The 15,739-nt window shown below is 36.8% G+C and overlaps 1 long non-coding RNA gene across 2 annotated transcripts in view; it reads left to right on the top strand.

Moving 5' to 3' along the window:
* Positions 1–2,323: 2,323 nt before the first annotated feature.
* LOC138920413 (uncharacterized) overlaps positions 2,324–15,739 on the top strand; it is an 81,950-nt gene continuing 68,534 nt past the window's right edge. For both annotated transcript variants that reach the window (XR_011431560.1, XR_011431561.1), the window contains exon 1: positions 2,324–2,496. This is a non-coding gene — a long non-coding RNA (uncharacterized lncRNA). The remainder of the gene's footprint in view (positions 2,497–15,739) is intronic.

The following is a 15,739-nucleotide window of genomic DNA, read 5'->3' on the forward strand; positions in this document are numbered from 1 at the left end:
CCCAGGTTCTGAGGATTAAGACTTGGACGTTTTGGGGGCCATTATCAGCCTATCACAGCTATGGAGTGCTGTGTTTGGGGGAGAGGTAGGGCTTGAAGTCTTGACTTGAGAGTCATTAACTTGGTCTAAGAGTTGATACTCTACATGCAAACAGAGTCTCCAGAATAAAGTCCTAAAGAAAAGAGAATGGGGAAGGGGCATTGGAAGGCATTGCAGTTCCTAGGAGAAGACTAGGAATTGCAATAATGGAAACATCAAAGTCGAGGCTGATGCGCCACTATTCAAGTGAGTTTTGTGAAATGACTTGATCAATTTTGCCAGCCAATGAAGGATTAAGGGGAGAGGGCTGATAAAATCTTACTGAATTTAGCCTAAGAAGTTCTGTCTCAAAGCATACTTGTGGGATGGTAGTTGGATTGATGAACCTCATGTTATAAAGTTGACAGTGTGGGTTTTGACATGATCCAGAATTATAATGAAAGACAGCTCTTTTAGTTGTTAGTTGTGTAGTCAGTGATGATTTCTCTCAATCTCACACTCATCACATTTAAAATAGAAATAACGATACCTGTTTTGCAGGATTGTTGTGGGAATAAAAGGTGATGATTATGAAAGTTTTTATTATGTTGCCATCAAATAGAGATTTACCACTGGAAAGACTGGCAGTATAGATTTTTTAAAAGATTCTCCCTTTTTCTCTGACATGGAAAAGTTACAAATAGGTTCAGAGACAAGAATGTTTCAGCAAACACAGAGAATGTTAAAAGAGGAAATGACACAGAAGAGAACATTATTCAAATAAGTTAAGCAGAAAATCTGGTGTGGGTTTGTGGTGGATACCGTTGAGGTTCTCCATTTCATATGGAAAGGTCAGGAAGCTGAGTGTGGCCAAGATTATTCCCAGGAGAACTTACTAATCAGATGTTCTAGTAAACTGCTCTCCTGCTTCTAGAGGAGTTGAATGCATGGGTTATTGACTTTTGTGATTTTTAATTGAAGAAAATAATCTTAGGAAGAAATAGTCCAATGTCCTGGCATTGACTATGAATTTAAAGATTTATGCAAACAAAGATTAAAGGAGCATTAAGTGTGAGGCTTCCTGGGGATCATCAATAGAGCTGACAGTGGAGACTATACGCAAAGGGGAAGAAGAAAGCAGGCAAATCTTAGAAGAGTCACCCTTACTAAAGTCTATTCTGGATTAAGCACCATACTAGGTTTAGGAACATATGATTTACTCCTCAAAACACATCTTTGATTTAGACATTATTACTCCCACGTATTGCGCATACAGTTAAAGGGGCTAAGAAATATATCCAAAGCCAGAAGGCTAAATGACAGAGCCGAAATTAGTGTGGTTTGCTGAAATTCCACATTTCTCCTCATTCTCAATCAAGTGCTGAAACCATGTAGAGAATTAGAAGTATAAACAAAATAGAAATTTCTTTTATCCAAGGCCTGGGGACGTTATAAGCAACCGTAGAAAGACTAGAGGTGAAAATATGTGTTTTCAATACTAAAAATCAATCAGAAATTAGTAAGGTTGTCCAAAAAGATATTTTGCCTTTGTATAATGATGTTTTAAAATTACTTGAATGATAGTTATCGAAGAACTCCTTCCAGGAACTCTAGAATCAAAAATCTATATTGTGGTTTGGTTGACATTTCAAAATGGATAATATTTGATCCTAATTAATTTATCTGTACTTGTAAAAGGCATTACTGGAAAGTGATTAAAATTATATCACTAAATTATTGACATTTGCCCTCCAAGGTCTTACTGAAAATTCGATGTAGAGAAAACTGCCAATAACGACAATGTTTCAGATAAACAGAAAGACACGCAACTTATTCTCAGTCTCTTTATTAAGTTATATCCTATATTTAATGCTAAACTGATTTGTATATAATTATATTTTAAAGTCTTATTCTTTCACTCTCCCAGAACCATCAAGTTAATTAATAGGTGGTTGTAATATAATTTCGTTATTCCTAAAATAGTTCACAATCTTGGATGTCCCCAACAGCCGTGTCAAGTTTTGTTGTCTTCTCTGGGAAATCTCAAGCGCCCTGGCAGCTTTCACGCCCTGTCCTCTCCGTGAGGACTTCTGTTCACGGGAGTTGCCATTCTTGGTATTATGTGATCTTGCCATCCCATCCACAGCTGATACAGACCAGGAGCATTTCCTTATTGGGAGATAAAGAGCCTTCACAGCCTGCGCTGGGCTTGTTGCTTTGCGAGAGAATATCTTTCCCTGTTTGGGGCTTGATGTATACTCTTTTGTTCTGCTTGTGCAACCGTGACCCTCAGGCACACCCCCAGCTCCCTGTATTTCAGGCCCTATGGGGGAAGGCTCATCATGCTCCTACTGCAGCACCAGGTGGGACGTGTGCAGCTGGATTGTCCCAGCCGGCTGCAGAGAGCATCAGCTGGCCATGGGGGGACCAATGCATTGCAAGTGGCTGGATCTCGTGCATTTTTCCTCTCCTCTTGCTGTGAGTAAATGTTGCACCACTTGAGCCTGGTGTGCGTATTGTCTATTCTCAGCAACCTCGAATCATCTTCCCCGGGTTACGCTTCTCTAACTTTTACCCTTGGTCGCACAGCCTAGCTACCCAGTGAAAAGGGAAACGGCATCCAAAAGCTTGAAAACACTTTGAAGGTTGCCTGACACACAGAGCAGTAAATACCAGGCTAAGAGAGCATGTCTCAGAGTGTCTGTCATCAGAACGACTGTCAGATTAGCAGGACCACTGCCCGGCTGTGTGGTAGTGAAGAAATGTCATCTTCCTTAATCCTTCTATAGTCTTTCAATAAAACTCCAATCCTTACTTTATATCCACACTAATTTTAATGGCATATTTGATATTTGTTGCTCGTCAACATGGAAATTCATCAGCAAATAGGCAAACTGCTCCCCAGGTGGAGTGAGCACTGGGGGTTATCTCGGGAAAACAAGGTGTGGGAAGCATCCCTCTCACGGAGCTGTGGGCCAGGCTGAAGTCAAGTGATCATGTAGACACAAGAAAAAGCAACCTGGTCCATGCCGGAGGGAACCCAAAAACCCATCAATATCAATGACCCGAAAAGAGAGAGAAAGAGTTGGATTTGGAAAAAAAGAGATCAGAGAGCACAGGAAATGGGTAGGGAGCACAAAGTCGAGAGCAATGGCTCTCAAAACTGGTCTCGTAATAGAACAACCTGGTGTGCTTTCAAAAGCAGCCGATGCCTAGGCCCCCTCCAGAAAGAACTAAGTCAAAAGATCTGCAGGTGGGGCTTCGGTGGCACATTTTAAAAAGTCTCTCCAGATGATTCAAGTGTGCAGCCAGCCAGGGTGGAGAATCACTGAGCTGGAGCAGGGACAGAATTATCATGGGCAATTGTCTGGAAAAGTGGTACTATTATGTGCCTTATGACTTCCTGGCTGATGTGCCAGCAATGAAAGTCTAAGACAACTGGACACGTTTAAAAGTCCTAGGCAAGGTGCTGTCTTCAACTTGAATACTCATGTTAATGAAGCTACAGATTTTTTGCTCTCAAAGTTAATCGACCTCTATTATTTATGTGTAGAAAATTGCTTTACTTAATGAATCAAAAAGAACATAATTTTACATATCACCCTGAATTTAATTGATTTTAATTCTTACCATTAAATCTCCTGTACTTTGATATCACTAATCTTTCTTGATTATAAAATATTTAAGTAAGAAGAGCTGTAAATAAAAATACAATGAAATCCCATGTAGCCACAATAATTTTAAGAATTAAAAACATCACTAACTCTGGTGAAGATTCCTGTGTACCATGTCTTGATCTCTTCCACTAAACCCTGAAAATAAAATCACTAGCCTAAATTTAGTGTTTATCATTCCCATGTGTTTTTAACTGGACTTCTCCACTCAACATTATGTTTTTGAAAGCCATTGCTGTTAGTATACATGACTTTAACATATTCATCATTTAAATATTCGATTATTTTGTTATATCATGATGATTATTCATTTTCTCATTGACGGTATTTAGGTTGTTTCCAGTTATTTTTTTAAAACAGGTTTATTGAGATATAACACACATCATAAAATTCACCTTTTCAAAAATTTTTTAATTAATTTTTTTATTGAGTTGAGTTCATAATAATTTACATCATTGTGAAATTTCAGGTGTACATATTTCTTGCCTGTCACCACGCAAGTGCTCCCCTTCACATCCTGTGCTCACCCCCCTCCCCCCTTCCCCTGGTAACCACTGAACTGTTTTCTCTGTCCATGTGTTTGTTTATATTCCACATATGAGTGAAATCATATGGTGTTTGTCTTTCTTAGTCTGCCTTATTTTGCTTAGCATAATACCCTCCAGATCCAACCATGTTGTTGCAAATGGGATGATTTTGTCTTTCTATGGCTGAGTAGTATTCCCTTGTATATATATACCACATCTTCTTTATCCAGTCATCAGTTGATGGGCACTTGGATCGTTTCCATGCCCTGGCTATCGTTAATAGTACTGCAATGAACATAGGGGTACATGTGGCACTGGCACAAAAAAAGACAAACAGATCAATGAATCAGAATTGAAAGCCCAGAAATAAAACTGCACATCTATGGACAGTTAATCTTTGACAAAGGAGCCAAGAAAATACAATGGAGAAAGGAAAGTCTCTTCAATAAATGGTGTTGGGAAAATTGGACAGCCACATGCAAAAGAATGAAAGTAGACCATTATCTTGCACCGTACACAAAAATAGACTCAAAATGAATTAAAGATTTGAATGTAAGAACTGAAACTGTAAAAACCCCAGAAGAAAACATAAGCAGTACACTCTTCGATATTGGTCTTAGTCACGTCTAAGGGAAACAAAAGAAAAAGTTAACAAATGGGACTACATCAGACTAAAAAGCTTCTGCAAAGCATAAGAAACCATGAACAAAATGGAAAGACAACCCACTAACTGGGAGAAAATATTTGCAAATCATTTATCAGACAAGGAGTTGATCACCAAAGTATATAGAGAACTCACACAACTCAACCAAAAACAAAAATCACCTTTTAAAAGTGTACAACTTAGTGTTTTTTAGTTTATTCACAGAGTTGTAAAACCATTACAACTGTATAATTTTAGGGCATTTTCATCAACCCTAAAGTCATCCCATATTCATTAGAAGTCACCTCCAGTGCTCTTATTTCTAAGTGCTTGGCAACCACTGATCTAAATTCTGTTTCAGTGAATTTGCCTATTCTGGACATTTCAGAGAAATGAATTCATACAAATGTGGTCTTTAATGACTGGCTTCTTGCAGTTAGCAAAATGTTTCAAGGTTCATCCATGTTTTAGCAAGTACTAGTACTTTGTTCACTTTTATTGCCAAATGATATTCCATTGCACAGCTGTGTCACATTTAGTTCATCATTTATCATTTGATGGACATTTGGATTGTTTCCACTTTTTGACTATTATGAATAATGCTGCTTTAAACATTCATGGACAAGTTTTTGTGGGATATATGCTCTCAGTTCTCTTGGGTACATACCTAGGAGCGGAATTGCTGTATCATTGGGTAACTCTATGCTTAACATTGTGTGGAAGTGCAAAATTATTTTCCAAAGCAGGTTCACTATTATAAACATCACCAGCAATATATGACCATTCCAATGTCTCAGCATCCTCAGCAACATCTGTTATTATCTCTCTGTTTTTATGACCTTCCCAATGGGTATGAAGTGGTATCTAGTTTTTCTTTTGGTTTTCATTTCCCCAGTGTTTACTGATGTTGGGTAATCTCTCAAGTGCTTATTGGCCATTTGTGTGCCTTCTTCAGAGAAATGTCTGTTCAAATATTTCCCCCACTTTTCAATGGACTATTTGTCATTTTAGGGAAGACAAGCCACATGGTGAAAGAGACAATATATATCCTGCAATGACTCATATTCATAATGTATAAATAATTCTTACAACCCAGTAAAAAAGTAGATGCTTCAATAGAGGAAAAAGCCAACTGCTACCACAGACACTTCATACAAGTGGATATCCAAATGGTTAATAAACTTGAGAAAAAGTAATCAAATACATTATTCATAAGGGAAATTAATATTAAAGTCACAATGAAATACCAATACATAGTGAGATACCAATACACATCCACCAGAATGGCTAACATAAAAAGGTAGAAAATGCCTCAGGTTATCTATGACATGATGAAATTTACACTCTCATGTGCTCCTGGTACAACCACTTTGGAAAACTGGCAAATTTCTACAACTGAATGTGCCTCATGACCTAAACATTTCCCTCCAAGTAAATACCCAATAGAAACAGGTATATATGTTTTCCCCTCAAAAAAGCAAGTATTCATAGTAGGACTATTACTGAGACCTAAAAACTGTAAACAATCCAAAAATACCCACCAGTAGACTGGATAAATAAAGTGTGATATATTTGTCCAACAAAATACTATCCAGAAATTAAAATAAATGAACTAAAACTTAAGACAGTAATATTGACAAATCTCACAAACAAACATAGGCTGAGCAGAAAGAACCAGAAACAAAACAATATATTCTGCATAAATATATATAGTTTGACATGGTTTCAAAAGGCACACTAGTGATTCTATCTTGATCCAGGTATTGGAGATATGGTTGTGTTTAATCTATGAAAATTCCATGAGCTAGACACTTATGATTTGCGTATTTTATGGATGTATACATGCATATGTGCATGCATATAATTTTTTTCTTTGGAAAATATTTTCCTCTCCCTCTTGATTTTTAAGTCTTTCCCTTTCAAGTGACTTCTTCTATCCTACTCTAAAAAAGAAGCTTTCTAAAGGCATGATCCTTTCTTTTTTACTCTTCACTGGAAAAACTGGAGCCATTAACGGCTTCTGGGAAATTAATTTGGTAAAAGAGCCATGATGTGATGGGATCCTGGACCAAGGGTGGTAGCAGGATATTTTAAAAAGGAAACAATTATGAGAGAGGAGAAAATTCCAGTAAAAATATGATAGAAGCAGTGAAGGATAAAGTAGAAAACTGGATCAAAACTAAGTGTCTTCACCCCAAGGTCCCCAATGGATGCACATAAATTGTATTGGACAAACAATAAATCCATGCATGGGTGAAGTCTCTCAATTCCCACCTTGTTATTCTGGAGCTCCATGTAAACAGTCAATGTGGAAGAAGTTCTCAACACGAGATCACTCACGATTCCTGTGCACATGTCATATAAGGCGCTGCTGTCAAATGTTTCCTAACTGAGAAGAATCCTAACAAAATCAGGAACAAGAGAATCAAGGGTCTAAAGTTTTTATTGAGAATAAATGCGACTTCAAGCACCAAAACAGCATCTATTTCTGTTAGAGAGTTAGCATGTTACATATAAAGTTCTTGCTAAGCTTATGTAATTATAGAGATTATATATTTAGAAACGGGCTCTCATAAAGCAAGGAGAATATCTTGCTAAAGTGGCTCTCTCGACAATGGTCTGCATTTTATCATGCCCTTCTATACCCCTCTGAAAAGACAGGAGAGTAGAATTAAGGTAATAGAGGAAGACTGCAGTGGAGACACATCTCAATCACCTTTTATTGCTAAACTCTGCTCTGTCTCTAATTTTATTTTTAGCAAAGTATGCTTTATAGTCTCAGTGACACACTTACAGATGTGAAGCCAATGACATTAGTTACGTTGCTTAAAGCTGCAGTGGAACCTCAGCCGGTATTATTTCAAGAGACATCTTTCTCCATATACAAATGCATATAGGTTCATTGGATGGCTTCCCTCATCTCTTCATTTTGCTTTTTGTTTTGTTAAAGAAGCCACGTGTTATCATCTCCAGAATGGCCATGGATGTACCACATATTACAGATAATGAGGCAGTTACGAAATTCATTTAGGGCTTCTGAAAAGGGTAAACAACGATATGTTTACAACACACCAGATGGCAAATGGATATCATGTTTATTTTATATTTTCATGCTAAAATCTTCTGTGTAAAGTGCATTCCACTCATCAAGGTGGTTTCAGAAAAAATACAGTGTGCTTTTTTTAAAGGTGCCCCTGCAATTTCTGAAAAAGTATGTAGTCATGTCTCTAGAGTCATATATTTTAAGCAAATTTATGCAAGTTGCCTTATTTGGTAGTAATGTAATCGATAAATATTTTAGCAAAGTCTTCTTTTATGTGTACTTATTGTCTTATCTAACCTCAAACCATGGGTATTGTTCCTTTAATAATAAGGATCAGGAATAAGTATACTGGTAAGTTCAGGCTGTGCTCAGCAACGAGCTGAGTTCTGATTCCACCTGAGAATTTCAGGATGTCTCTTAGGCTATCTTCTTAGGCTAAGTGAGCTTTGAAAAAACTGTTAAAAAATAGTCTTTCAACAAATGGTGCTGGGACAACTGGATATTCACAAACGAAAGAACGAAGCTGGACCCCTACTTCACACAATACGATAAAATTAACTCCAAATGAATAACAGAGCTAAATGTAGGAGCTAAAACTATAAAACTCTATCAAGAAAGTGAAAAGATAACTCTCAGAATCCGAGAAAATAATTTCAAGTAAATTTTTTAACAAGGGCATTGTGTCCAGAATATATAAAGAAAGCTTACAACTCAATAATAAACAGATAAATAACTCTCTTAAACAATGATCAAAAGATTTGAATAGACATGTTTTCAAAGAATACATACAAATGGCTAAAAGGACATGAAAGGATGTTCAACATCATTAACCATTAGCTAAATGTAAGTTAAAACCACATTGTGGAACCACTTCATATCCACTAGGATGGCTATAGTCTAAAAGAAAGGTAATATAATGAGTGCTGGTGAGAACGCAAAGAAATCGAAACCGTATATACTGTAAAATGGCACATCCACTTTCGAAAAAGTTTAGCCGTTCATCAAAATATTAAACATAGAGACACCATATGATCCAGAAATTCTGTTCCAGGTACACACCCAGAGAATTCAAAGCATACGTACACAGATAAACTCGTACATGTATGTCATAGCAGCATTATTTAGAGTAACTGAAAACTGGAAACAACATAAATGCCCATCAAGCGATGAATGGATCAAGAAAATGTGGTATAGGCATGCAATGGAATATTCTTTGGAAGTAAAAAGGAACGTAGTACTAATACATGTTATAACAAAGATGAACCTCAAAAAGATTACGCCAAGTTGAATCCACTCACAATATAACATATCATTCAGCTCATATTAAATGATCAAAATGGACAAATTCATAGAGACAGAAAGCAGATTAGTGATTACTAGGAACTGGGGATACCGGACAATAGGGAGTGACTGCGAATGGATACGGGGTTTCTTTTGGGAGTGATGAAAATATTCTGAGATTAGATAGCGGTGGATGGTTGCATAACTCTATTAATATACTAAAAGCCATTAAAGTACATATTATAAAATAATTGGTTTTACGTAATGTGAATTATATCTCAGTAAAGCTGTTACTTAAAAAAACAACAATAGGAAATCTATATATTGCCACTGAGTGAGTATACGAGACTGTATTAAATTTTTAAAAAGTCAGAGAAAAGTATATCTAATACGCAGCTGTCTATATAAAAGAGAGAAAAAGAAATGAATACAGATACACATTTGCTTATCTTTTAATAGAGGAATAAATCAAAAATTTAATTTAAAAATAATAGTTACCTATGGGGGAGGAAAGAACCAGCCTTGGGGAGATAGACATAGAATCTAACACTCTCTAAATACACTTCACTTTCTAGATTTGACTTCAGAACCTTGTAAATATTTTACACAGTTGTACAACAAAATTAAACAAAAAAGCAATCCCTAAATTTTGAAAATAAAATTAACCAAGTGAACATGTGTATTAAATTAGTGGCATAACCACCCAAAGAGAAACTATTTCATGTCAGTTTAAGAGTTTAAGGTACAGTAATTTCATCACGCCTCTTTAGTGGCATATGCCCTAAAGATACAAATAAAGGAAAAATCTTCAACTCTTTTCAGTAATTCTTTTGTTGGTGGTAGGGTTGGTATTTTTATACCAATGTTACTAAATGGGTATTGTCAGATAAAGTAAATGAGTAATTATACTGGAGTCTTGAGAATTGGAGTTTCTGGTGTGGAAAAAGGAAATACAGACATAAGATTATTGAGGTTAAATAAAATCTCTGTAGTCGTGAGTGGAAGTAGCAATGTGAATAATTCATGGTGTATTTTATCTTGAAATAAAATTCTACTTCTATTCACCTATTAGGAAATTTGAAGTGTCCACTGTCCAACTATTTTGAGTTTGTCTCGAAGTTCACACAGACTGAACGATCCGGGTGGACTAACAGTTACTGTGAAGCCATGTTAGAGCTGACACAACAAGAAGGAATTCTTGGTGCCTGCTTCCCCTCTGCATGTCTTCATTCACAGGCGTCTTTGAGAATTTCTGGTCCTTAACATCGGCCATAGAGCTTCTTGCTAAGGAAGAAGACTGTTTATCCCTGTTCACACAGATACAGACAAACACTAACACAGACGCTGTAAAGGAAAACCTCAGGTTTCCCCTCCTGTTGTAGAGAAAACCTCAGTTCAGTCTGTCTCCTCTGGATTTCTTCCCTGTGTGTCTCCTTGACTCTCACACTACTACCACACTCACACAGGACTGCTCACTTCTGGTCACCAAACGTGTGGAGGTTTTTCTCCACACCAAGCAATTCTCTGCAATATGAGTTAGGTGTCCTATAATTTGACTCAATTTGGCCACCTATCTACCAAGAGATTGCATCAGATTCCACAGGCTAAGGGTTCACTCCTACGAGACCACCCCAAGCCCCCGCACATCAGAGGACAGTTGCAAGCTCAGACTGTTATCTGTCTTCAGACCAAGTGGCTATAAACCAGAAGTTCCTAGGACCCCCCTCCTTGGGCTTGATTAATTTGCTAGAGCAGCTCACAGAACTCAGGGAAACATTTACCAGTTTATTATAAAAGGATATGCTAAAGGATAGAAATAAACACGCAGACGGAAGAGATGCACAGGGCAAAGGTATATGGGTAGGGGCATGGAGCTTCTGTACCGTCTCTGGGCACACCACTCTCCCAGCACCTTCATGTATTCACCAGCTCAGAAGTTCTCGGAACCCAATCCTCCCGGGTTTTTATGGAGGCTTCATTACATAAGCATCATTGGTTAAATCATTGGCCACCGGCAATTGAGTCAATCTCCAGCTCCTCTCCCCTTCCCCAAGGTTGGGGGTGAGAGCGGGGACTGAAATCTCCAATCCTCTAATCACATGGTTGGTTCTCCTGGCAACCAGTCTCCGTCCTTAGATGCAGTCCAAAAGTCACCTCATGCACATACAAAAGATATCTGTATAGCTCTCATCACTTAGGAATCTCCAAAGTTTTTAGGAGCTCTGTGCCAGAAACAGGGACAAAGACCAAACCTATATTTCTTATTATATAAATCATAATATTACAGTTGCACACCACGAGCTTCTTATATTTCAATATAATTAAGGAAACTATGTTGAAGAAGGAAAGAGACCTAGGCATCAGAAGAAATAAGTTCTAACTAGAATCAGTCATTTTCTAGACATTTTACTCTGGAATGCCCTATCATTTCTGCAGGCCTCAGTTTCATCACCAATAAATATAAAATGTGAGGGGCCAGCCTGGTGGTGTAGTGGTTAAGCTCGCACATTCTGCTTCTGCGGCTGGCCCAGGGTTTGTTGGTTCAGATCCCAGGTGCGAACGTGGCACCACTTGGGAAGCCATGTTGTGGCAGGCATCCCACATATAAAGTAGAGGAAAATGCGCACAGATGTTAGCTCAGGGCCAGTCTTCCTCAGCAAAAAGAGGAGGATTGGCAGCAGATGTTAGCTCAGGGCTAATCTTCCTCAAAAAAAAAAAAATATATATATATATATATATAAAATTTGAAATAATAGGACCCAAGACATTCTTTGCCTCTGAATTCCATGATTTTATATAGTTATGCTGATATGTAAAAAGATACCAGATACTTCTCACCAGAAATCCTTTCTTAGAAACATATAAGCAGTGTCAAGTCAATGAGATGGATATAAAGGTTCAAACACAATGACTAAATATATCATGGACACTCCAATATGTGGCAGGTATCATGATGGTGGTGATAACTTCAAAATATTGATTGATATTTCTCTATATTTAAACACGAAAAAACAAGAAATGCATCTGTAGCTGCTGTAGGAGAGGAAGGCATATTCCTGGATCATCTAGCTTCTTCTGGCTGGTCTCAGAATCAAAGTGACAGGAGACGAATAACAAGAGAAAATCAACCAAAGTAATAATATGTATGTATTAAACCCAGGAAAACTGAGTAACTCACCAAAATGGCCAAAGCCACCACCTTAAATGCTATCTTCAGCTAACAACAAAAGAGGACGTTGGGGGTAGTGGTCTTAGAATTCTAAGAGGAGGAAAGCAATTCACATAACGATGGAAAAGCAAATGTTTGGTCAACAGATGTTTGCCATGCCTTGCAGTGACAATGGGACATGGGGAGGACTCTGACCAAATGGGCCTTGCTAGGTTCCTCCCTGTCCACCACACCTGGTTCACATTATACTATAGTTATCCATGGTGATAGTTCTTTCCTGGAACAGGCCTTCTATCCTAAATTCTTTTAGGCAGGTAGAGGGAAAGTCAAAGTTTCTTTCTGAGTCTTTTGTTCTTAGAAACAATCAAGCCAAAGAAACAGATTTTGGGGAAGCAAATTCTGATCCGCCACACTGCAGGTTCCTGTCTATCATATTTATTGGTGAAACAATTTGTTACATACAAGAGAAATATAGAGAGGTCTCTTGTTCCTAGATTTCTAAGATTGTTTACACTTGATAAGCTATTGGTTAAATGGTGCTTCCTATTTGTCAGAGATAATGATAAAAATATCCTCAAACTCGTAAGTCAATCATTGGCTTCCCTAATTTATCACCAGAAGAATATGATAAAATTTTGTTTCTATCTTACGATTCTTTGAAAATATTAAATGAGACTTGATCTGTAAGCAATTCATAATTATTCACTAATCAGCTTAAATTGGTTACTCATTCACCTATAAAAGCAACAAAATGTATGCTTTGCATAAAAACATTCTTAAAGTGACTCACTCTTCAGAGGGGAAGCTGTGAGGAATGTCAAAGACTGTCATTACCTTGTTACCTTTAATTTGGTGTAAAATGAATTTATTTGTATTAAATTTAGAGATAACATAAACTTTGGTTTTAAAGAGCATAATCCTAAGGAAGAAAACACGGTATATTTAGCAACATTATGGCAAAAAATGGAACTTGCAAATGCATATAAAGTTATTTTTTATGCAGAGAAACCAAGCAGTCAGAAATAGATCAGGCATGCAGTTTATTTACTGAAGATTTTTCTTAAAGATTAGTGGAATTTATTCATATGCAAGTTTTTCTTAAATCCTAAAGAAACAATGATTCTGAGTCTGGTTAGTTTCTAGCACACGGTATTTAACTAGTTTATAGTTAATTATTTAGTTCAATTTAACTATGAAAATCACATCTTATTGACAGAAGTAGACTCTTTAACCATGAAACTGTGGGAAATTATGAAAAATCCATACAGACTTTTACTAAGATAAACTTTATTGAGAAATAATTAGCTTGAAAATAATGAAATGGGCAGCTTTTAAAGATTAGTAAAGACTCTATAATATTGACTTAGTTTAGAGCAAGCTTTGAAGAAATTAAATTATTCTGTGTTTCAGTCTCTAAAATGGAGACTATGAAAATATCTCTTGCTTCATTATTATGACAAGTGGTTGTGCTTTAAATGTCTTAAAAATGTAAAGTTTTGGGAAAATGAGCTATAACCTGTATCTTAGTTAACCACACATACAGAGAGTCTGGCTTCATGAGCTCATAAATTACATCTTATTGTAAGTGAAGTAATTATTTGCAATTTTCTATTCTGTCTGTTTAATTTCTTTCTCTAGTAGTTTTATATCTGCAAATGTAAATTTTACTTACTTTTCCACCAAGTGTACCAGTAGTTTTTTTTAATCTTTTTGACCATAGACATGCCCTGTCACTAGGGGCTGAGTAAACTTTTTTCTGGGAGTAAGTGACATCTCTTTTCCCTCTTCATCCTGGTATATTCATAGCCAAGAACAATTTTCTTTTCTTTTTTTTTCTTTTTTGAGGAAGATTAGCCCTGAGCTAACATCTGCTGCCAATACTCCTCCTTTTTTTGCTGAGGAAGACTGGCCCTTACCTAACATCCATGCCCATCTTTCTCTACTTTATATGTGGGACACCTGCCACAGCATGGCTTGACAAGCAGCGTGTAGGTCTTCACTGGGGATCCAAACCAATGAACCTCCGGTCACCAAAGTGGAATGTGTAAACTTAACTGCTGCGCCACGAGACCAGCCCTGGAACATTTTTGATAAGAAGAAAGACGTCAAAGGAGAAGGAGAAAGGAAAGGAGAATAAATAAAAAGGAGGGAAAGACAATTCTAATCTTGTTAATAACAATAGTAGGAGCTGCTGTGTGTATGTGACAGACTATCGCTGACAGGGCTTTCGCTTGTTGCCTCAAATATAGTACAAAATTTCACTTAATCCTAATGGCAATCCTGTCATATAGGCATTATATCCCCATTTTATAGACAGGAAGGAAGGAATTAGAGAGTTTAAAGTCTTTCCAGAGTTGAAAGAGACATTCACCTGTTTGTATGGTACTTTATAAATATTTTGAGACTTACCCTTCCCATTTCCAATGTCACCTTGTTGTAGAAGTAGATTGTTTGATTAGTTTGGATGAGTGTTGGAAGGAATGTAGATTTTAAAATTAATATGCATAAAAATCACACACACAAAAAAGGACAGCAATTACTTAATTACCGAATCTAATGCTTTAAGACAGATTATCTTGACAGAAACAACCATCTTGCAGCCATATCAACAGCATTAAACTGGGGATGTAGCTTTTTATGAAATCTGCTGATCACTAATAAGGACATGCAATACTAAAAATAAATCGGTTTGCCAACCTGTTCTAAAACTATTAAAGTGTTTTCATGATACATCAAATTAAAAGGAAATCAAAAATTTACTTAAAGAATTTGAATAGAGAGGAATCAGACATCACTGATGATTAATATAGTGGATATTGTCACCTTCGATTTATTTTCTTGCTCTCATTTGAAAGAGGAAGGTTCAAAGTGTGTGTCTCTTGGGAATACAGTGTTTGTCAATATACCTATAAAATATATTTGAATATCAAATTTAACATTAAAGTCACACGAGTCATCTTTGGACATCTCCTATAAATATATGATAAAAATGTGAAATTTTGGTCTTCCCCTACGGAATTCAGGGGAATTCTTTCTACTATTCTAGTATTCACTGCTTTCTTGACTGATACAAAATTACGGACATTGTCAGGAAATCACTATTTTTCCTATTACTTGTTTTCAAACAAGATTGGATAGGAATGTTTTAACAAACATCCTGTGGCTCTTTGTAATTTTCCAACGGAAGCAGGAAAAGCAGGTCATGAAGAAGGTGTTATTACATAAGCAAACCTCCTTCTGTGCATTGTTTCCTTTCAGGAGAGCTTTCCCTCTTGAAAGAATGGTTTTCCCCTGTGTTTGAAAAGTGTGAGGATGACATTTTGTGACTAATTAATCACAAGTGACCATTTGCTGGGGTTCCCCACATGACACAATCTGGACTCT

The sequence above is a fragment of the Equus caballus genome, chromosome 23, assembly GCF_041296265.1.
Source record: "Equus caballus isolate H_3958 breed thoroughbred chromosome 23, TB-T2T, whole genome shotgun sequence".
In the NCBI taxonomy this organism is placed as follows: domain Eukaryota; kingdom Metazoa; phylum Chordata; class Mammalia; order Perissodactyla; family Equidae; genus Equus; species Equus caballus.